The sequence below is a fragment of the Pithys albifrons genome, chromosome 5, assembly GCF_047495875.1.
Source record: "Pithys albifrons albifrons isolate INPA30051 chromosome 5, PitAlb_v1, whole genome shotgun sequence".
In the NCBI taxonomy this organism is placed as follows: Eukaryota; Metazoa; Chordata; class Aves; order Passeriformes; family Thamnophilidae; genus Pithys; species Pithys albifrons.
The window spans coordinates 60,637,511-60,661,193 of record NC_092462.1 but is presented as its reverse complement, the minus strand read 5'-3'; the positions used below and the strand labels follow the sequence as shown (position 1 = coordinate 60,661,193).

Sequence of the window (23,683 nt, the reverse complement as noted above, 5' to 3'; positions counted from 1 at the left end):
CCCCAGGACCTGCTCCCTAAGCCTCAGACAATGGACTGGTGTCTTTTGGCCAATTTGGGATCCAAGTTCCTTTGGGAGCTCTGAGCACTTTATGTATTTGAGGCTGTTGCTTCTTCCTGCACTTTGAGGCAGATGCTGCTCCTCCCAAATCCCACGCTGAGGGGACTACGTGCCAGAATCAGCATGATTTTTTCCTTTTCCCTGTGCTTTTACCAAGAAGGAGACAGTGTAGCCTCTCAAGCTTTCCAAAGATGATATAACGCTACCTCGGGGAGGATATGCCCCATGTCCTGTTAGGACTCTGTCATACCACGTCAGTCTGGAGCTCATGCTTGCTCCTTGCTCCATGGTATACACTGAGCTCCTTCCAGAAAGAGTTTTACAGCAAGCTCACAGTTGCTTTAAATTACAAAAGTTGGCAAATGGCCGAGGAAAGAAGCAAGAGCTTATTTAGCTGAGACAGACAGTTACAAAACTCTATGCAAGAGCATCAAGCTTCAGATATCTTTTCACAAAGTACCTTATTTGCCAGCACAGCATTTAAATTTGTTTTAAAGGATTTTGAATCACCAAAAATTACCTCTTGGCTTGAATTTACAACTCTTACCCTATCCAAACGGAGCATGTTGCTTTTTCTGAAAAATCCACTGTCATCTACTCATGGGTGAAGGTAAGTTTTAACTGATTCTACTTTCCTGAACTGACTTCTCTAAAATTCATTTGTAAAAGGGAACAAAAATAGGGAGATCTTTCAGAAAAGTGCATATTTTTGCTGGAATACATGTTATTTTGTTAGAAATAGAGTCTCAGTAAAAATCTGTTCATGTACCTTGTATTGTGAGGGAAGACTAATAAATCTGGACATTTATGTACATAACATTCCCATCAGAAAGTAAGAAGAACAGATTGTTTTGAAAATCAAAGATGTAATTTTTTGGGGGGGAAAAACAGTTTTAGATGTCTACCTTTCACAGGGTTTAGGGTGATTAAATTACTTAAAATATTTTGAAATATTTCTCTCTATTTAGTGCTAATCTTACATTTCACTAACCCAAACCAGAGATTATTTGGTTCTTTTGCTTGTGAATGATTCCATCATCATTCCAAATCTTCACTTGAACTGTTGTTGCTATGGTTTCATAGAAACTTGTTTTGGTAAAAAAAAATAGAGTTTATAAATACCAAATAAACAATTTTACTTCAAGACTATTCTATTGCAAAGTTAAGCTCCTGCATTTAACTTATTAAACCTTCACAAATTATCCATTTGTTATTTTGCTGGTGTATTTCTTCTGTTTGGTTGGGTTTTTTTTAATGTCATTTAACTTTGTGTGCTTCCCCTGCTATCAGCAGTGTACTTCGTGCCTATGTGTAGGCTGGGGAGAGAACGTGTGCTGTTAAATACAAATGAAATGCCCAGTGAAAGTGATTAATTACAACTTTGGTCTGGGTAGGTGAGAGTGTAAATGGATTAGTGGTTTCTTGCTGTCTTTTTTCCTGTGGGAGTCTGGTTACCATTACCTAGGCAAGGCTGAGGCAAGGATTGCCTGTGTGCCAGCTGCCCAAAACCTGATACTCGCAGTGGTGCCTAGTTTCTCTAATCCACTCAATTTCAAGGAAATGATGAAGATTTTCAGGCTGATGTTTTAGGAAAATATGGGTGTGAGCGCAGCATTACCCACAGCCCTTGGAGCAGTACAAGCTATGGAAATTCAATAACAGCAACCTGCTGCAGAAATCACACAACTATTGTCTTCTATAGCATGCTGCATTCAAGAGGCAGAAAATCACTTCTTTCTGTAATGCCTGCTCCCTCTTTTCCATGATCTGGGACAACTTCAGCTACGCTACTGGAGCAGACTTACCCTGGTAAGAATGTAGGGCTGTGAATCCCCCTGATGCTCTGTCCCCATGGGTCATGCTATAGGAAATGCATTTAAGAGTTAAGAAACATGGGGCAGGGCAGGCAGGGGAAAGAGTGCAGAAAATCAAAACTGGAAGTGGAGTCTCTGCTATGCCTGTTTGCAGTCACAGAGAAAATCCTAAAATCCTGGGTCACTTTGAAGCTGCCCTCAGGTTAAGTTTGTGTTGAGTGGGAAGCCCACCATCACCATCTGCACTGAACTCTGGAAAGGTAGAGCTAGGGACGCTCCTTCAGGTGTCACCTGGGTGATGACTGTGTGGAGTAGGGATTGGGAAATGTATTCTCCTCTCTCAGTGGTTGCCTATTTCTTGTCCTTCCTCTACGATACCCCACTAATCTGAAGGATTGGTGGGAGTAGAGATGGTAAAAGCTGGTCCTGCTCCATATTGCTTAATGACAAAAGACAGTCAGGTTTCTGAAGTTGAATATCTCAGACATGGGGGCTTCTTCTGGCTCAGGAGCAATGAAAGGGAATGACGCAAACAAAGAATGTAGTGTTTTGTTATTTCATTCCCTCCATCATCTTCACACTTCACTGTTGAATTTATTCACAGTTCAGTCACAGTGACAAGGTGAGAAGGTAGATAAATATCCACATTTCTGAGGGCTGGGTTTGAGTGCCTACAGGAGAAGCTCTTCTGTCCCATTCACAGAGTTGACTTACATCATTAATTCTACGTGACATTTCCATTCACAGGTCTGTCCCATGCATTAGTAAGCCTAATTTCCCGAGTCCTTAAACAGATGTTATGTCAACATTGCATATGCTGTCATTGCATGATCAAATAACATCCATGTTACCGAAGGGACACATTGCAAAGGATAAAATGGCAACTTATGTTGACAAGACAAACTTAAACTCACACAGGAGTGAAAATCCTAAAACTGCGACTTTTTATACAGATAAAGGTCATTAAAAAACCAGTGTTTCTGATTCCCAAAAGTTGTTTGGCACAGACACAGGACAGATCAAACTTAATTTTTACTGCTGAAGTGACTTCTCTGTTATTTGACAGCAAAACAATCATGATTGCCTTGACAGAGAAATCTAGACCTTTTGCTGGCTCATCTTCATGGTTCTATCTGAAAAACAAAGGCTGCAAGTGATATAATTAGTGGGCAGATTTACATTTTAGTTACAGACATTGGGCTGCAACTATCATTAAAGGGTAGTCATTTCTGCTCCCAGTCTCTCTAAAGTCAGAGGCACAGATTGGTAGAATAGTTTCTCCGTTGGGCTGAAGAAGGAATCAAGATTACCCTGATTTCCCAATGCTGAAATAAATTGTTCATGTTCTTCATAAATTAGGAGTTACTTTTCAATTTGGAAAAGCAGTGTGAATCTGTTCCTGGTTGTCTACCCTCTCCTGATGCTGGAAGTAGATGAGAAATCTCAAAGCAATGAAGACAGAACAGAAAGCATCTGATTCAAGCCTTCAAAGATACTTTACAGTTTCACCAAAGCTTAGAGGGGGGGCAGGGCCATATAATCAAACAGCCTACATATTTCTGTGAGGTATACGTGTTGGGAAGGACAGAATTACTCAGAGTAAAATTAATTCTTATCACAGAAGATAGTGAGGAACACTTTTAAAGGTGAAGAATAGGCTATGCATAATGGGAAAACTCTCCTGGCAGTGTTAGGGATGTGGTTATAAAATAATCCAGAGGGAAAAAGGGGGAAAGTGTCACTGACTGGGATGTCTCAGTTAGTTTGGGCAAACCTAGCAGAAATCTGTGAGGAGCAATCTTTCCTAGGCTGAGAGATGTGATAGTCCATATGTTGTGCTGGCGTAAATGTATTGGCTCATCTTCAGTCTGTCTACTGGATTTGTCTTCCTCATCTGTGCAAGTATCACATCTCTCAGACCCAAAGGGGGTGCAGACTACAGGAGTGGAGGCCAAATCTCAAACAAGATTTAATGGAAATAATTAACTGTGTTTGGACACCATCAGGCCACACATCCCATTTTCAGCTCGCACTCTCCCCTTCCCCTTTGGAAAGACCCCAAACCCAGAATCAGACATCCTGCAACAAACAGGAACGTCTGACGAGAGTTCAAGATTAAAGCCAGAGAAGGAAGGGAACTGCTTGGTAAGTGAATGAGTTTTTCACATGAATTGTGATTCATGGACTCTGTTTTATTTCTCTCAATTTTTGCTACATTCTTCAATAAGGTATTTTTCTTTCAGGAAAAAGTTAGAGGGGAGAGGTATTAATAGCTAAGGTGGGACATGAAATGTAGTTTTAAAAATGTGCAATAAAACCAAGAAGTGACATTGCTACAAAACCAAGGAGGGGTCAAAGGGCAGAGCTGAAAAGGTGTCTTCAGCCTGCTCACCCCATCTCTTTCCATTGCTCCAATGGGCCTTGTGGCTGGAGGCAGGCCAGCATGAGAGTCCTGTCATCACAGCTCATTGATCTGTGAGCTGCTGAGAGAGGGACCCCCCCTTGTTTTTTCTACCCTTTTGAAAAAAGAGAGAAGTCTGAATTTTTTCTGGATTTCTCCAGGAAAACTTTCCCTTTTCTTGGAGGAGGACTCTCACTGTGCTGGAACATGCATCTGCTATTCTCACTAGCAGTTATGACTGCTAGTCTTTTCCCTTTTCAGCAGTCTATAAAAACTTGATGTTACGCCAGCCTTGCTAGCCCTGCACTGATGTTCCTGCACAGCGCCAGTCTGCTGCCTTTCAATGCACCTGGGGGTTGAACCCACCTCCCTAACATATCCCACTCTGCTCTTCCAAATTCTTTTTTACTGTCACTAAACAGTGGAAGTGCAAAAAATCACCTAGACTACTCTCTGCATCCATCCCTTATTCTAAACACCATGTTGATATTTACTTTACAGAGCAATTGGCTAATCTGAGTCTTTATAAGCTCCAGCTCTGCACAGATGTGCTCTAAAAGTTATCTTCCAGATACTGTCCTTTCTTAGGCTCCTAAACCTGAGGACAGCTTTTGATCATAGCCCTGCATAAGCCACCCTCCCAATCCCCACACATCTTTTCACAGTCCTTCCATTTTCCTGGTGTGTGTTTCTTCCCTCCTCCTCTCTCCGTGTCTATCCACGAGCTGCCCTTTACCACTTCCTCACAGGGGGCTTCTGAGGGGGGTTTTGTGGCAGCCATTCCCCCTCAAAATCATAGTGGTTGATGTACCATCCTGTAACCTGCTCAGATGACGTGGGAAGGCACTCTTCAGCTTCCTGAGAGCTGATTTCCCAGTGGAAAAACAGAGGCTGCCTTAGCCTCTCCTGAGTTACTGTTTATGTTACTCAGTGCAGACATTCCTGCTAGAAAGTGCCGATACATGTCTGCAGATGAGCTCTGAGCACCAGCTTTGAGGTGGGGCAGTGAAAAATTATTCCAGGGAGAGGCAGTGATTTTGGGAGGAGAAACAGGCTGGTCTATATTCCAAAAAACAGCTTGCATCAAGGCTTGGTTATTGGATCATAGCTCCTGCTCCCCTCCTGGAAGAAGGGAGTTTTCACTTCTCTCCCTATCTTGGGTAAAGGAAAAAGAAAATAAAGAAAAAACATGCTCTTTACTGATTCAAATTCATCATCATCAACATCATTATGTATCCAAGTGTCCCTCATGGGAATGCAAAGATCAAGTAACATCCACAGTCAGGCTGATGGAAACAGTTTAGGCACAATAAGCAGGATCAGTGGCCCTGGCTAGCTGTGCAACAGGTTGTCCTACTACCTCTCCCTTCTCTCCTGCACCCCCAGAGAAAGCAGCTGCCCTCTGCCCAGAGAGGCCCTTAGGGTCTCAGAGGGGCTGTGCTGCATGGCCTTCATGGACCTTCTGTGCAAAGAGTATTTATTTGTTTCTCTAGTGGAGGGACTACATTTCTCTGTATTTTAAGCTTTACAGATGGATGGTGCTGCTTTACATTGGAATGGGATTTCAGAGGCTGCATTGCAGACTGCCTGCAGTTTTTTAAGGAGAATTGAGTTTCTGCTGCAGTACTACTTAGGATGACTCCTTGCATGCTGACAGGCCACACACCTCAGTCCTGATTCAAAATTTCTGTGCCTGGAGTTTCTCAGTCAAAAATACACACACTTTGCCCTGTGTCATACCTGAGCAGTGCCTCCTGCACTACCAGGAGGTTCCCAGCTTGTAGGACTTGTTCTGTACAGCTGGTCTGAGAGCCTAATCTAAAGTTTCTTGCTCTGATTGGTCTGATAGATGAGAGTAAAATCTGGATTAAATGTCGATAATCCTTAAACTAACCTGGAGAAAATATACAAGAAAAAAAAAGGCGTATTGGGAACAAGAGCTGTTAGAAACCACCCATCATCTTGTTTTCTCCCTTTCTGCAGTCATGCTCTGTCCTTGAGAGCAGGGCTTCTGTCTGAGAATTTTGATTACCAAAAGCTGGGGAAAAAAATACATTGTGCATAATGCATCTGTTTCTGCAGCCCAACAGGGCGTGTATTAAACCTCTGCAGTGAAAGCCACGATACACCAAGGTAAAAACAATCCTTTGTGTGGGTGCCATAAGGAGATGCTCAGACTGGGTCTGCCATGGGTGCGGCTCCAGGGATGCCCAGGTTATATTTGGATGGCTGTATCTGGCAGGATTCAACCCCAGCTTTCCCCTCCTGCAGACAACAGCTTGTAGGCAGGAGGGTTGTTTTCATATCTTCTGCACATGTTGAATGCCCAAGTGAGGTATTTTCATGTGATATGTGTCTTGGTCTTTTCCAATCTGGCAATCACAATGTTGTATCATCTCTGCAGGGATATGCAAGGATTGTAAAACATCAGTTCCCTCAATTAGGACCATTTTCTTCATCAGAAGGGTTGGCCAGGCAACTCATTGCCATCATTGCTCATGCTTGAGCAACCTCTGCAATGACTCTGGCACAAGGTTTGGATTCCTTGACATTAAGACTTGATGATCCCATAGCAGAAACAGTTTTGCTTGCTCAAAAGAATGGCCAAGACACTCTTAAAAGCAAGGCTTTGCAGAGAGCAAACTGCTGGAGATGCTCACTGCTGCTCCTACCTCCCCAGGAACCATCCTGAGCAAGCCCAGGAGCAGGCATGCACCTCCCCTGCCCCACTGAGTTCAGTGCAGAGGAGGGACAGTCTGATCCTGTTGGATCCCATGGCCAGAGGTGGGCAGGGCCATGCCCTGGTACTGAATCCTCCCCCAGCAGACCAGCCCAGCCGGCCACGTTCCTGTACATGCCTCCATTCCAGGCTGTCAGTGGAAGCAGATGTTTCTAATTTATCACTAAAACCAAACAACTTAATCCCCCAAATATGCAGCAGTGGGGGATGAGAAGGGGCCCTTTCACTTAAAGATGATTTATAAATTGGATGATTAAGGTTAATTTGTCTATGAATGAAGCAAATATGTGTCAGGTATCGTTACTGATGCTTCCTTCCCTCTAATTTTTGCATGTCCTAAACATCCAAAGCCTTTTCAATCTGAGACAATGGGATGTATTCCTGTTCTTCTGGCCAAAAGTGGCTGGCACTGCTTCCTTTCATCAACAACTCCAATATTTATCCATTTAGCCCTTCAGAACATTTACATGTAACAGATGTTGCAGCCCTCTGTGGCATGGGTGCCAGAGGCAGGCCTTGGAGGAAACCTCAGTGTACCCCTTCTTGCTTTTGGGGATGTTATTTCCCTCCTGGCTGCCTGGGAGTGATGGCTGGAAGGCAGCCTGGTGCCAGAGATTCCCATGCTGGAAGCCCTGTCAGTGGGGACTGTGCCATGGGCTTGCATGGAAACTGTATCCCCTTCATCCCACAACATGGCTGAGGGCATAGATGGAAGGGGCCTGAGTCCAAGCACATTTCAGACCAGACTGAGGAAATTATTGGCTTTGCCTGTATTGTGTCAATGCTGGAGGTCATGGCCAGCCTCAGATCATCTGTATTTCAGCACATACACAGAGAGTGAGCCATCCAGTATACAAAAAATACACAAACTCTGGTCCTACAACCAATATGCATGCCCTGCTTCTGCTGACACCCGCTTCAGAACTCAGTTCCCACTGCTCATAGCTTGTGTTGCTGTTCATGAAAAAGGCTCCTCTCCAGGCAGCTGGCACCCAGCTGCAGCATGTCTGCCATGCACAGCAGCAATGAAGTAAAACCAATGCAGTAGCCTTAAAAAGATCTTAACAGCATAAGCCTTATGTGTCTGTGAAAGGTGATGGGAAAAGGCAACCTCAACCAGCAGCAGGATGGTCTAAACACTTGGGTATCCACAAAGCACAAAATACCTCATGAGGGAATGGGCTCAGCAGCCCATTGACCCCCACCCTGGGGTGCCAGTCTGGGAACACCAAGGCTCAGTGGGGCTGGTCCCAGGGGTGGTGGGTTGCTGAGCAACTGGGAATAAGGTGCACATGGAAGCACAGTTCGTTAGCACAGCATTGCCTGAACCCTAGTGGTTACAGGTTTATTGCCCAGGGTGTAAACTGGGAAGAATACTGAGCTCAATCTGCAAATTGCTGGGCTAAACTCAGCCTGATTACATAGGAAAAAAACAGCTGCACCAATTTCTTCAGCTACACTTTTAAAAGTAAGGGTTTAATTAGGTGTCCTTGCCTAGTAGATGCTGCAGTGCTCCTTATTCCACCTGTGCCAGTGCCCCTGCTGCAGAAAGGGACCCAATGGCACAGGCCATTTGCAGCCCGGGTCTCACACACAAGAGTAAGCCCTTGCAACCCCAGGGATGTACATGCCCATACTGCAGCCATGGCATAGCACACTGCTTTTGGACATTTGGCGTTTCAGGTTTAGTTGCAGCAGCTGAGTGGGTTGAAAGAAAATGAAAAATAGTCTTGTGTGCTGCTCTCTGCTGGGGTCATGGGAGATTAAGCTTTACACTGGAATAGTGATAAGATTGTGAGATGCTGTTGCAATGACTCCTGAGCAGTTTCTTCTGCTGTAAGCAGTATCTCCCACAGTTGGAGCAGACAGGAAATAGTTCTCCTCCCTTATTTCTATTGAATGGTAGGATTAAACAATGTACCAGGATTTCAAGGAACTTCTCTTCAAGCCCAATTGTCAGGTAGGCTAAAGGGATGAGTGAGAAGAATAGAAGAAAACCAGAAGGAAAGCAGGATTAGTGTCAACAGCAGCAGTAGGTGCAGGAATCAGGATCCTAAGTGCTCTAGAGGCTCCAGTTACTACACTCCCATCCTTCCATACCTGATATGCATAAAGCAAGCTGGAAAAACAGTGTGTTTGAGAAGAAAACTCAAGACAACTGGAACACTGAGCTTGAACAGACCTGAAGCAATTCTGATTTTTGGCTTAAAATGAAGAAAACACCCCTTTTGTAACTCAATCTGGATAAGTCTAATCGCTCTAACAGTTTTAAACTACATGCAATGGGACCACCAGCAATAGTTTATTTTGCAAACCTGCAATCTGCTTGTCAATGTTGAAGCCTTTTCCCAAATGAAGAAATGCCATTCCATTTGTTTGTACCAGTGATGCAGCCCTTTACTTCTTGAGAACTAGGCTGCAGATCAAATGATGATATACACTGTAAGTGGCTTCTCCTCTACCTAGTCAAAGAGGTGCCTTCCCTCAGTCTGTACCCATAAGGGATGGTCAGAGATACCCTCGTGTCTGAAAGCTTTGTACTTACAGGAAGGAGTCTGATTGCTGCTCATTGCCAGAAAAGAACATTTTACTTTGATATTTTACATAGCTTGGCCTGAAATAACCTCAACCTCCCTTCAGACCTGATGAAAAGAGGGATAAATTTGAAGGAAGAAAGCGTTTCCAAATTCCCAGATATATCTCGAATATGATATTCTGGGGGCCTAATTTTTATTTCTGATTGTTTTTTTCAAGGTTGTAGAGAAGAAGAGGCTACAGATTTAACTTTTGGGAGAATTGATCTGTGCATAAAGGACCATTTTCTTAAATTGTCAAAAGATTAAACATAATGTTTTACGATCATGTTCCAGGTACATAAGCAGCAGATTTGTGATGGTGAAGTGACACAAGCTACTGATAGAAAGCCTCCTCTGTAATTCCCAGGGAGTTTATTTTGCCTTGCTACCTCTGTTGTAGTAGCAGAACTTGAAATGAGTCTTGCTTTTGGCTGAAGATACATCCCACAACAGAAGAGAGCGAACGTCCTTGCCTTAAAGCATCTCCAGGCTTTGTCTATGTTGTCTGACATCTAAAAGGCAAGGCAATTTAATAAAAAACCCTTTCTGACCCTCAAATGGAAGATCACACAGCTCCTCAAGTGCAGGCTCATGACATCTGTATCTGAGAGTGAGACTTGCTTTTGATGGGTTTTAATATTATGTGTTGTTGATGTTCCTAAATTATGTAGCTCAGTGAAGCATTCAAAACCAAATGTTCTGCCCTCTGGGGTATGGTAGAAGGCCTAAGGATAAACTTTGATGTGGATATAAAACCATGGTAGCTGTCGGATCCTGAGTCATCTTCCAGTGGCACCCACATGACTAGAAAGGGAATATATATGCTTCCCCATAGTTCTGAGCCAGAACTTCTGCTCCTGTAAATTAATTATGCTGCCTTTGCCATTGGTGCACCATCTGTATCAGCTTAAGGGCTGGCCATTCAGATCTCAACACTGAGAAGTCATGTAGACAAGATATTAGACACTACAGGTTTAAAAAGGAGATTTGGCTTTTACATTTTAATGTTAGACTAAAATAAATTATAAACTAAAAAGTCAGAATTCTTCCTTTTTTTAATGTGTAGTTTGAAACATCAACAGGAATTTGCAGCTCCTGAGGTCTTGCTCATTATTCACTAGTCCTTGCACTAGATGAGACTACATGAGCAAGTGCCATTAGCATCTCCCCTCAAGTGAGAAACTGCTGCCATACAAATTTGGCTGGCTTGGTAAGCCTGAGCAGGTATGTAGGACTGTGTCCAGAGCTGGGACTGGCAATATGGGACATCCACATAAGGGTTGCAAAGGAGCTTAACTGGATCACTCCAGGAAGCAGAACCAGTGAAGCATCATCTGTGGCCCATGCTATATTCTTTTCATTTTTCTCAGAAGTAACACATCATTTTCTAGCTACTTGCCATTTATGTAACCATGGTGAGACCATGTATAAAACAGAATTACTCACCAAAAGCTAGACGTGAGGTTGAAGTGTGAGGGTCATGTGTATGAGCCACTTGTTTAAACATTCTTTTCTTTCAAGACAAAGCTATCTTGTCTTTCAATTGTTCCCAGGCCCTCCTTATGTATGAACTGAATTTCGAAATCAAAATTGATTGCTGGTGTCTTAAGTATATTTTTACAGGCCTTCAATTTAAACAAGTTACAGCAATACCCGCCTTCATAGAGTTTTTGATCATGGCAATATGAATTTTCACTGACAGCAGTAGAGATCATGGGGACCAGCTTTTGCTAATTTGTATCCCATTCCAGACTGTCAGAAAGGCTGCTTTTTTAAGAAGAATCATTCATTTGATGATTCCTAGTACAGCTGCCTACCACATGTACAGCAGCAGCATTAGCACTTTTTCATTTTCCCCACTTTCAGCCTCAGCACTGGAACCCATTACATAGCTGGCTTCTCACAAGTGCCATGTTACCTTGCCCCTTGCTTCAAAAAGTGATCTGTAATAGCAAGGTGGCTATTAAAAAGTAACAGCTAACTAATAGCAGGAATGCACAGAGAGCTGACAGCCTGTACTATGCCAGCCCTGAGAGACGACCACTCAGTGTCTTACCCTGCACAGACTGTGATCCCTGGCAAATGTCATCCTTGTGCCCTAGGTCCACACCTGTAAAATGAAGTACTATTTTTTGGCTTCTGTGCCAAATAAATATAATCAAATGATTGGGTGACCAGCTGTTGTAATAACCAGGAGTTTGCAATTACCTGCAATAAAGAATGCAAAACCCCTCTGGATCATAATTACTGAGTCATGTCCTTGTTATTGGGGATGGTAACAGAGGTCAGGTATGGATTGGAAACCTCTGAATAATAGAATCATCATTGCAGAGACAGCTGCCAAATTATTAGAACTGCTTTGAGCAGATGTTGGATGAAATTAATTCATCAGTTACCTCTGTGATTTGTTCTAACACTGCACCTCTGCAAATACATCCTGTTGGAGCACTGGAGACCATGGTGCACACCCCCAGAACAGCTCTGCAGAACACAGCCTGCCTCCATCAGGGACAGACCAAGCCATGATGGACTGAACTGATTCAGGGCAGCTTGATGCCTCTGCCAAAAGCGCTTTGCTACTTGTTACCCTAGGCTGATCCTAGAAACAGTATAGGTGACTTTAGTTAGAACTGTGCATCCAGTCAGTGGCACAACTTATCTCCATATGAACCATCTAAAGGTAATGAAAGAGTACCATGTTGGGAAATATGCTCTCTAGCTCACATTTACCTTCCATGTCATCTTACATCACCACTGCATCAGTGTTTCAGTCCCTCTTGCCCAGTCTTTACATGAAATAGTGAAACTAAGCATTGTGGTTCCTATTGGCTTTGTGTATGTGGCATGTTTCATGAGTAAAGCACAGCCTTTGCAAAAGCTTTGTGAGCTGACATTGGAAATAACAGTGACTGCCATGAGTATCCCTGTGATGCCCAATTTTTTTAAAGCTATGCATAAAATTCTCTGATTTCAAAAAACTCTGACCAAGGTAGTTTAATGGACTGTGTCACATCACACCCAGGGACCTACTTTCTCAGAGTCTCAGAGACAGTGCTATGCCAGCAAAGCAGCACTCCCAGTCTGCAGCCAGCACAGCCCAACCAAATTCTTGGGTGATATTTGAAAAATGAATATGAAACATGAGATATTAATTTTTATATCATGGTCTACACTTCCTCGGGGGAGGTTGGGGAGGGAATAAAAAAAATAATAAGAAAAAGTTTTTTAACACTTTTTATGTGGTTGATCATGACATAGACAGACTTCATTCTACATCTCATACTTTTCTTTCTGGGGTCCTAGCCAAGCTTCCACGTGCATATTCATAATTGCAGTTGTAATTGCGACCCTTAGTTTGGGAACTGTTTTCTTAACTCCTATATAAACAGTTGTGAATGCAAATACAGTATTCAGTAAAGCAGTGACCAGATACCTCAAGTCATGAGACAAAACTGCACATGGCCACAGTAAAATGAAGCACTCAGAGGCTTGCAGGGCTTACACAGTTGGGGTGTGGCTGACATGGGCTGGGGAGAAATGACATTGTCCATGCCTGGGGGCCTGCAGGTCACTGCCCAATGGCTTGTTGCTTTGTCAGTCAGAAGCCAGACCCCTGGGGCAGAAACCGAGTCATGCCTCAGAGTAATCAGTTGGCGCTCAAATTAGTGCTGTGTATTAGATGTCAGAACTGAAAACAACATGGTTTGGTCCTCAGAAGTTAGGTGTACATATTCTGCTTGCCTCAAAACACAAAGCAGCAGGTCACAGCTCCCAGGCAGTTTTTGAAGTTTAGCCTTTTGTAGTTACATAGAGAAAGCTGGATGGGATCTGACATGCCCCGCTCCCGGGACAGCTCACTGCACCCTGGGCATGCAGCAGCTCAGGTCACGAGCTCTCTGCATCCTAAAACAAGAGCAAAAGTTAAAAAATCCCAGCTATTTTCTAAAAATAGGAAAAATGAACTGTGAGAGAGGGAAAAAACACATCCTTGCTGATGGTTTAGCAGAAAGGGAAGATGTCCAGCAGGGCAGGTGCCATCAGGCTCACCTCTGTGTGGCTGAGCAGGGCAGATCTGCATCCACCTGTGGAAGTGTATCCCAGGTGTGCAACTTCAGTTCACTGCAGAGAAAAGGTGTTGTGGTATCTTAAGAACAACACTTGCTCTCACACTCCTTTTAAAGCAATAGCTTTAAAACATGTATTTTAATTATTTTTAAAAAAGAAACAAACAAAAAAATCCCAAACAAAAAAATGCAAATAATTTGAAATTCAAGATAAATGGTTTGATAGTGCCTCCTATTTTGAAATTGTTAGTGAAGAAAGGGAAGGTGAAAATAGCAGAAAAAGCTGTAAAGAGCCCAAATTAATTTATTGTAGACTCGGGGGTTTGGTATTTGACAAAAGAAATGGATATAAATGGAAACTAAATTGAAACAGGCTTCTTTCGTTCAACAAGATATATCACTGTTACTAGTCAGCTACAACTGAGAGAGACAATTTAATTACTAATAAATGACTTTGAAGTTGTACATGTGTTTTAGTGTCTTAATAAAGTTGAAAAAAAAAAAGCAACAATAAAAGCTGAACCCAATTCTGAGGTTCAAGAAAAACCTTGATAACACTTATAAAATGTGTAAGGGATTTTTTTTCAAGTCCATTGTCACACAAAGGGAAAAACACACGACAAAAGAGATAATTTGATCATTCTTCATTAAAAACTATTATATCCTTATGATAGAAATGTTTATTAAGAGGTTTGAGGGCTTTTTTGTTTGTTTTATCTTTATGTTTCATAAAGCCAGGAAAAATTGCATTTACAATATTTTAAAGTTTGATAAGCTTGTTTCCCTTTTTCCCTCTTTTGCAACTGAATACAATGGAATGAATGAGTACTTTGATTTTCTTTCTTATCTTTGCCATTCCTTTAATATGGGGGGTTTTTCATCCTCTCCATAAAACCCTCATCATCTGAGAATTACATGACTATATCTAAACTACTGTCTTTATTCTTGAAACTTTAATTTTATGATGGAGCAAGGAATTTCTTTTTTTCCTGAAACTTGACACACTTATTTTAAGCTACATCATTATTTTGATTTTCTTATTCATCTCATTATTTTTTCTACTGAGGACTTGTTCCGAAAGCTGTGCTTGTTTTTATGAAGTTTAATAAGTTTAAGTAAACAGAAGGAAAGAGAGAGAGAGAAATGAAAAAAAAAGTAAGCAAACAGATCTTTTGAAGGATGAAAAAAATCTGAAAATCACTCGTTTTGCTCGCAGGCAATTCATTGCATTTTTGATGTACAAATACTAAAATTCTGTCTAGGTTGCATTTCCTGGCTGAGATACAGAGAGATTTTAAAAAATTCGAGGTTTGAAATAGAAAGTGAGCAGTAACTTTATCTGGAAGACAAGGAATGTCAGCAGGGGGGACAGAGCTTGAGAGCACTGCCACTTGGGAGCCATAAACTGAAATAGAGAAGCCTGTCATCTTTGTTTTATTTTTAAAATATGGGAGAAAATTAAAATCCAAAAACGTGTATTGTGTTTTCTTTTCACTGTGCCTGCACTGGAAGCACTGCTCACATACCCTCCTGGTACACAGCACACATGCCACGGTTCCTGCGCTCCCATCGCTCGCTCTTATGTTACTGCTCAAGTATGCATTCAGAAAAGAGCCAGCAGATACAGTAGATTTATTCTAGTTGTTGAGGTCAAGGGCTTCTTTTTTTTTTTTTTTTTGGACTCAGCAGAGAGGGAACACTTTCCTCATAACACCAGACAGGCTTTCTGCTTTGCAGTCTACTGTCAGTGCGTACCACTGATAAAAAAACATCTAAGAGCATTTTTAAAGGATTTATCAACTTAAAGCACCAGTGACTTATGTGCTGTCTCCAGTGTCAAAGCTAGGAGGTTTTCAGCAAGGCACAGTATCTGTACGAAGTGCAAGTCAGAGGCTCCAGCTGCTGGAAGCTCTTTCAAGCCATGTAAGTAAAGGGCTTTACTTAGCTGAAGCAAACTTTGTATGTACTCTTGCCTCATAAATACTCTGAGATATTCTAAACTTCAGATGAATTTCCTAATACTAGTAATGTCATTATCCTGCTGTCCCCTTGAATAATGCATGCATGCCAGCACAAAAAATATCTTACCTTGTTTTTTTTCTGAGTAAAGAGCAGAATCTGTACACGCCTCAGGCAGCTCTGTTTGCCTTTCTGATCGCTGGCTGTTTCTGTTCTTTGCTTGTGATCGACACAGAGAACTGTCTGATTGCTTTGATTTCTTTAATTTCAAGAAAAATGGGAATCTGGCAGGGAAATTCAAAGAATGTGCAAAGGAAAACAAAGAGCAGAAAGGCAGTTTATAAAGTGACGTCAGTGAACCCAAAAGTTGCATGTAGCCCCATGTTGAACCTGTAGTCTCTGGGATTCCATGTGCTTTATAGTGAGGTCTAAGGGATCACAGATTATGTGACTAAGAGGAAAATTAAATGACAGAAGAAATGTTTTTATTGCTTTATAAAATATATGTTTATGCTTATGCTCATATTTAAAATAATCACTTTGTGTCTGGTTATTTGGAACTTACTGCTTTCTCTGAGCGTCACAATGTAATTAAAGGTCATTAAATATTTCCTTGTTCTCTATCTAGTTCATGTAATTATTGGCATCAATAGGCCTGGCAGATAGATGTTGAAATGCCTGCGAGAATCTCGTTGCCATTTTGATGGCTACCAGTATGTAGATATGGTGATAAATAAATGGAAGTTTGATTAGCTCCACTGGCCAGGTACAGGTGGTATTACCCTAACACAAAAATTTCATGCACTCAGAATTCTCGGTATCTTCTTGTTCAGAGAGCTTCTAGTCCCCTTGCAGTCCCTGTAGCCTTTCCAAAAGCACTTGATCACTATGACTTTGCACCTTCAGTTTACCTCACACTTTTTCGCAGTTCCCAGTAACTTTTGGCAGGCCCTTCCCTCCAAATCCACATGTCTGAAAGGTGAAAACCCTGCCCTCCAACCCTCACAGTGGAAATCTGTCACTGATCCACAGGGCAATAGCAGCTTTACTTCTTGCAGAAACACCACCACAATCACCTCTTGCCTCAGGGGCTCAGAGGAACATGGATGCTGCTCTAAACAGCTTTCCACCTCTCCCAACCTTCCTCTTGCATTTCCATGGCAATGCAAGATCTGTGTGGGAAAAGGGGCACTGTCCATTACTGGAGATGCCCACAATTCATGGAAGGCCTTCCTTGACTTCAGTCAGGCAGTCAGACCTGGGTGCCAAAATTAATAGACATACAGGGCTGCAGAGCTTTGGTGTGCTGCTTCCAATGACACTGGGGTGTCACCTCCCTGTGAGAGAATGGGGAAAGGATCTGCAGAAGGAAGTTTGCAGAGTGATAAAGAATCATATCTTGAAGGTGCACTGACAGGAGTGAGTCAGAGATGAATGGGGCTGGTGTGAAATTCAGACTCCTCCGATGATGGAGGAAAAAGATGTTGCTTTTCAAGTGTGTTTGCAGAATGCCAGAAAGGTTAATTTTCAGTACAGGGAAGGGTAAGAGCTTTTTTCTTTGCAACACAACTCTCTCATACTTAGCTGGTGCAATTGAACTCCAGGGAGAAAACAGCAGTTTGTTTTAGTTTTTGAATTTATGTATCTCATGTGTTCCATTAGTCCCTTGGCAAATGCTTCCTTTGAGTTCTAAAGTTTTCTGAACCTTTCATATAGTCCTTTGCTTTGAAGCAACAGATGTCTGTGATAAGCAGATGGTTATGGCTTTGAATCTGAACATCTTTAAATACTTTGTTGCATACATTTTACGGAGAGGAATGCACTCTTGCTACGCAGAACTGATACACTAAATGAAAAGTATCCATGTCTGGATGCTTGATGTCACTTCCTAGCCTGCAAACCAATAAACCACATGTTTTTCAGTATTATTTGTTATGAGATATTTTCATGCCATTACTCAACTTGTGTTTTCAAGTTACAAACCAATTGCAAATTGCACTAGTCTGGTGTGAGCTCTAAGAGAACAAGAAACAAAAACAGAGGACCTGCCCCACTTGTGAATTGCATTCTCACCCTGATGTATAATGTGAGCTGGCTGAAATCTTCCCCTTGCACAATTTCTCAGAGGAAATAATGCAGTGCCTATGGAAACAACTGAGCAAAATCGTTTTATCTTCTTTATTCTAAACTTTCATTTTCAGGAGGTACAGCTATGAAATCTGATGAGTAGAAAATCTAAGAACATAAGATCTTAAATCAGGCATAAATTTTGGAACACAAATGGAAATAATAGATCTCAAATAAGAAGATAACTCATTTTTTTCAAGGAAAAGAAGTGATATAAACAGATTTCATCCAAATGTTTTGCAATTGGATATTAATTTACTAGTCTAAAATTGTAGTTATTTTATCTCTCTGTCTGACTTTCAGACTTGAAGAGTTTGCTTTTTAAAGAAATCGCCTGAGACAGCCTGTGACATGTGTGAACTGTTTAAACTTGACTTAGTTGTCTTAAGTATGAATTATTGCACAAGTTGTCAAAAGCTTTGTTAATTATAATGATATAAGAGATGTTATTGCATGGACTTAGTCCTTGCACAAGGCATCAGCCTGACTTGAAAGAAAAGAAAGCCTCATTTCAACCAAGATTTGGAGCTTTTGCCTCAACCTTTGAGAAAGAATGGGGCTGATGAAGTGTTCATAGTGCTGGAGGGGTGCTAGAAGAGCTCAGTGGTGATGCAGGATATGCTCTTTCCCTCTGTTTTCCCCCCTTTCTCCAATCCTTGAAACCTTCTTCTTTCTCACTTCTTCAGGATAAGGTAATCCCTAATGCCAAGCTGTCCTAGAATACACGTTTTCCTCTTTTTGCACTGCAAATCAGCCTCTCTTTATTCCACAAGCACCATGGCTGGAGTTCAGCCTGGAATAGAGAAGGCTTGGAATGAAGACGGGGCCTGATGGAGACAGCATGTCCCAGCAGAGCTGATGGATCAAACTGTCCACCTGTTTGGATTTCAGTGGCTAATCCCTATCTCTGCAGGCACAACCAAAGTAGCCCACATGTAAGCAAAGCCTGAAGGCTTTAGTTAGTGCCTTGCATTTAATTACTGCCTAATGTTATGTATTTCCTGGTGGTTTCCTCACCCAGATATCTTCTGGGACTGTTCATTACCCAAAACAAAAGTAGACTGACAAATCCAGTAGTCTGACAAAAGAGGGCATTTCCTCCAGTTCCACTTTGAAAGTTTTAAGATCTTTTCTGTATGCAATACTGTAGAGTTGAAAAGAAAGAAAAAAAAAGGAAATTCTTGAAGGGTTCTATTTCAGTATATTATTTGACAATACCAGGTTTTCAGGTTTAGAAATCTACATACAAGTGAGAAGGAGTTGTGAAAACTTCTGATTGATGAACTGTCTTTCTTTCTGACAATTCTAATTATTTAAAGACTGCAAATGTTCAAATACTTCAAAATCCACAGGCAGTACTCTGCTACCTGACAGCAGCATAACTCAGAGAGTGGCTCTCCTAAATAAATCCTTGCAATATGATTACATTCTGATGCATGACAGACTTCTCTTGTGTCTGTCTCAAGAGCTCTTTCTCTCTGTGAAGCCCTGCTATCCTTTACTGGTCTGGTGCAACACTTGAGCACAGATGTATTTATTTCCCTGGATACCTCCCCTTGGCCTGACAGACGTGAGGACTGAGGCAAGACCCAATGACTTCAGAATTGAGATCATACTATAAGTCTGTGAAGGTATAGAAAACTGAAGGTAGTTTTTCTGAATCCTGGACGTATGTGTCCCTTCATAGCCATGCATAAATAAACAGGTTCTTTGTAAAGAGGGAAAGAAAACAGCTTTTAATCCTTGCCACAGTTCTGTGTGACTATAATCTTCCCATAGGGTCAGAGGCAGAAACAAAACCTCCAAACCTGCCAGAAAGTTCTCAGCGTATGTTGACAAAACAATCAGCAAAACTGACCATGTGACCATAAACAGCAAAACATCCACATGTGACCTGTATGGAGAGCTGAGACCAGTTACCAGTTCTGTGGTGCCCGTAATGAAAAATCTCTTGGCAGCAAGGGAGCAGGGCATTGCCATGCCAGTTTGCAGATGTAAAGCAAGTCTGTCAGCTGCTCTAAGTGACCTGCTGCAATGGAGGGTTGCAATGGGAACATGGACTTTTTGCTGTGAACCTGCTAGAACTGATATCATCATCCTTAGTTATCAATTGATGTTAGTTAATCCAACTTTGAGTGACTTCCAACCTCTGAAGTTCAGTGAAGTAACTAATACACTTGATATCTCAAATGCAGCTGGGTTTGGGGAAGGGGAAAGGGAAGGGAGGAAAATCTTCTAGGGTTCATATTCCAGAGGGAATTATTTCTGTTATATTTCTAAGATATCCTCTCTGGCTTTTGAGATGTTTCCTGAAATCTGCAATTACATTAATGTAAGATCTGCATCCAGCTTTTTCTAAAATAATATTGAGGCAGACTATGTGACAACTAAAACAATTCTTCCTTTGAATGCCATCTCCCTTCAGTTTATCAGCTGATTCTCTAGCAAGTAGTTTCTGCCTTGAGGGACTGTTGATAGATAGTTCACTGAGATAGCTCAGTATCTCAGCTACCTTGTCCCCGTGAAGTCCTTGAAAACACTGAGAAAAGTTTCAGTGTTCCCCACAAATTGACTTTGCAAGTTATCAGTAGTTCAGATCCTTGACAGCACAGAAAGTCTTTGATGGTGCACGTGGCAAAAAGTGACAGTTCCAGGAGTCAAAAGAAAGCATTAGGACTGTTTGGGGGTTTTTCTGTGACAATGGGGAACCGGATTCAGCATGACGTGGTTGCAATAGCAAGAGCACTCTCAATATGCCCTGATTACTGCCTCAGTGCATGGACAGTCTCCCATCTATCTGTACAGTCATTACCATGTCCCCCAAATCTCCTCCCTTGGAGGAAAAAATCTGGGCTAGGCATCCTTGAGAATTACCAAAACAAATGTCTGAGTATCCCAGATGGGCAGAATAAACCTCAGGTACAAAGCTGAAGATTTGGATACTATGTGACTATGTTGGGTTGTCCATACCATGGCTGCTATGCTTTGCTCCTTAAAGAAAATGCTTTGTATTTATGGCCACTCCTTCTTCAGGTAGGAAAATGTTCAGATTCCCTAGTCAAACTGACCAACAATGGTCATATAACAGGAGGACAAGAATCCATGTGAACAGATAATTAAGATATTTTGTCACTATAATTATTGACAGACACCACAGACACCTATAATTTTTTAATCTGTAAATGGGGAGTCATCCTTCCTTTATCTATATCCACTTTTGAACATTATTTAAATTTCTATAGCTAAAGTGGAAATTAAAGAGAAAACAACTACAGCTTTTGGGGATCCCTGCTTAAATCAAAGTGGTTAGAAGAAGAAGGACATAAATGAACACAATAGCTGTGGGGTTTGACAGGTGACTCAAGTAAACTGTTTTTTTAAGAATAGACATGAACTCAGCACATGAGGGAAATATGTATTTATCTTCCTAGTTGAAGAAAATTATAGTTTCAGGTGAATAGCATGCAGAGATGCCTGGATGAAGGTGTTGCCAAAGACCATCACAACAGTGCATCTACGCTGTGAATATTACATTTGAAATTAGGTCAGCAACAGCTATGTCATCTTGATTTTCAAGATAATACAGATGGTGCTCTGGAGAGATGGCTCTACAGTTAGCTGGCAATATTTTTTACCTTTATGGAGCACTGAAATTTCAAAATTCTCAGGGGTGTATTTCTCTAACTTTGCACCTTGCCTCTTAAATGGATAAATACCACTGTGGTCACATCTATGACATCACCTCTTCAAGGAGAAGGGAATGTTACTCTTATTTCTCTCTCAAAACAGCAGGTGCAGAAACTAAGTTTTCTATATTTTTATAGACATGAGCTATAACAAAAGCTTTCATCTTCTCAGCCTTCCTGTTAAGACTACATTATGGTTGAGAGAAAGCTATTTTTCAGAGCCTATTGGACCCTGAAACAAAGCACTAGACCCTGTTCCAGAAAAATAAAGGTTCAGGAAGAAATATGAAATGCCTTCTCATTGATGAAGGTTGCTTCCAAGACAATCTCATGAGAGAAAGTCTTTGAACTACAGGGCCATTTCCAAAGTGTGAAAGGATCTGGGCTCCTTCCAGGCAAGGAAGGCACATGAAAGTCCAGAGAGGCACCTCTGCACATGGGGTGGTAGTGACTGGTCGTCTCCCTCCTTATGGCAGGTAAAGCAACATGTGGGTCTTATGGTATCTTCATCCCTTTTGGTGTAGTCCTTTTTCATTCTCTCTTTTTATCATAGACTAAAAAAAGCTTCTTCAGCATCTCCTCACTAACCCAATTTCTTAGTGTAGGATTTTATAAATCATATTTTTCTATGTTTATGGCAGTTACAACCATGCTTCTGTATGCAGATTTGCTTATATTGATTTCACTGCAATGCTAGCTTGTTGCCCTATGTTGTAATGAAGTCTTAATTTTTTTCCTCTTGGTCTGAGGTAGTGTTTTCTATATTATGGATTATTTTCCCTTAATCAACAGTGTGTTATATGTTGTAGCACTGTACCACTGTGCTATGTCCTTGAGGGCTCAGGTTCCATGCAGATGCCCAATGCTGTTCTTGAAGATGATGCTCTAGTGGAGATAGGATGTTTGGTTGATTTGTGCTTAGATGGCTTCTACCCTCTTTTCTTCATTGCTGCCAGTGTTTTCTCTTGCTTCCCTGGGGACACCAGATGCATCTAATGAGTCAGTTCCAGCTTCCAAGCTGAAATAGATCATGGACAGCAGTCATGTGTTGTTCAGATTCTTGCATGGGAAGGAGAGATCTCTTTCCTTTTTCTCTTGCTGAACCAATTCACTCAGTAAGACCTTGTTTTATATCAGATTGGCATTGCTTTTAGCTAAATCCAACCTCTTCTAACTTTGTCCATAATTTCAAGCTTTTATTATATGCTAAACGAGGAGATTTGCCTTAAAAGAAAGCTGTTGCCTTGGACAGTTCACCTTGCTCCCAGCTTAAATGATAGTACAAGAACTTTTTAAACCTGAAAGTCACAGGCTGTAGCTGGTGAAAATAAGGCAACAGTCAGAGACATGCTTCTCCTCAGTGTTGCATAAGTAGGTATATAATGTATAATGTACTGCAACATCACAGCAGGTCTCCCAAATTGAAAACAAGGAGGCATAAAAGACTGCTGTACCTTGGCTCTTAAATCTTTGAATGTGTTGTCTGTGTTGATTAGTTACTTTGATTTGTGCTTCCCCACACAGCTCATTTTTCCTTTTAATAAGAGTTTGGCTTGTAAATTGTCACTTGTATTTGCACCAAACACTGCAATTAGGCTGGAGTGACGGAATATATTACATTGTTTGTTTTCCATTATGTTTATTCCAGATGGTTTTTGTCACTGACTCTTTTTCTGAGCTGGGCTGTTAATAAACATAGGGTAAATCTAATGAATAAATTTGTTCTGCTTGGTATAGATCTGTGGTGGTGACTGAGATAGGGTTATGCTGCTAAGCAATGGGTTCTTATTAGAACTACAGAAATACTAATTCTTGGTCACTTATGAGAGAGAGATGGAGCCCATGGATAGTGAGAGGTTAAAGAAGATGATTATGTGGGGCTTTTTTCATTTAAAAGACATCCTTTTAAAATTTAAACTGAGGTTATGATGAGTTCACAGCTGTGATGTTTTATTGCTACTCTGAACAAAGAAAGTGTTTTATGGTAAAGCTGCAGAGTGAGTACCTGTGTTAAAGCCTTTCATTGCTGGAAAACTCCTCTGTGCCCTTGAGCAAACTGTTTTGGTCTTTGTCTTGGTTCCTGAACAAACACTTCTTTTCTTGTTCAACTGACTTGTCTCTTCAAATAGAAGTTGTTCAAAGTCCCTGCCTAGACTGGAGATGCAAAATTGATTTTAGAAATAAAACTGAAACATTTTGGATAAAAGAACCACATACAGGACAGAGATGCAATGTGGAAGTCTGTGGGGCATCAGG

The 23,683-nt window shown here is 41.4% G+C and overlaps 1 protein-coding gene across 4 annotated transcripts in view; it reads left to right on the top strand.

The window, feature by feature from the left end:
• The first annotated feature begins 490 nt into the window (after nucleotides 1–490).
• Nucleotides 491–23,683, top strand: part of C1QTNF7 (C1q and TNF related 7) — a 50,466-nt gene continuing 27,273 nt past the window's right edge. For 2 of the 4 annotated variants that reach the window (XM_071556780.1, XM_071556777.1), the window contains exon 1: nucleotides 491–670. The gene's annotated coding sequence lies outside the window, so the exon portion shown is untranslated. Of the gene's footprint in view, nucleotides 671–15,379; nucleotides 15,579–21,890; nucleotides 21,904–23,683 lie in introns of those variants that run through there. The other 2 variants (XM_071556778.1, XM_071556779.1) reach the window with 2 other exon arrangements.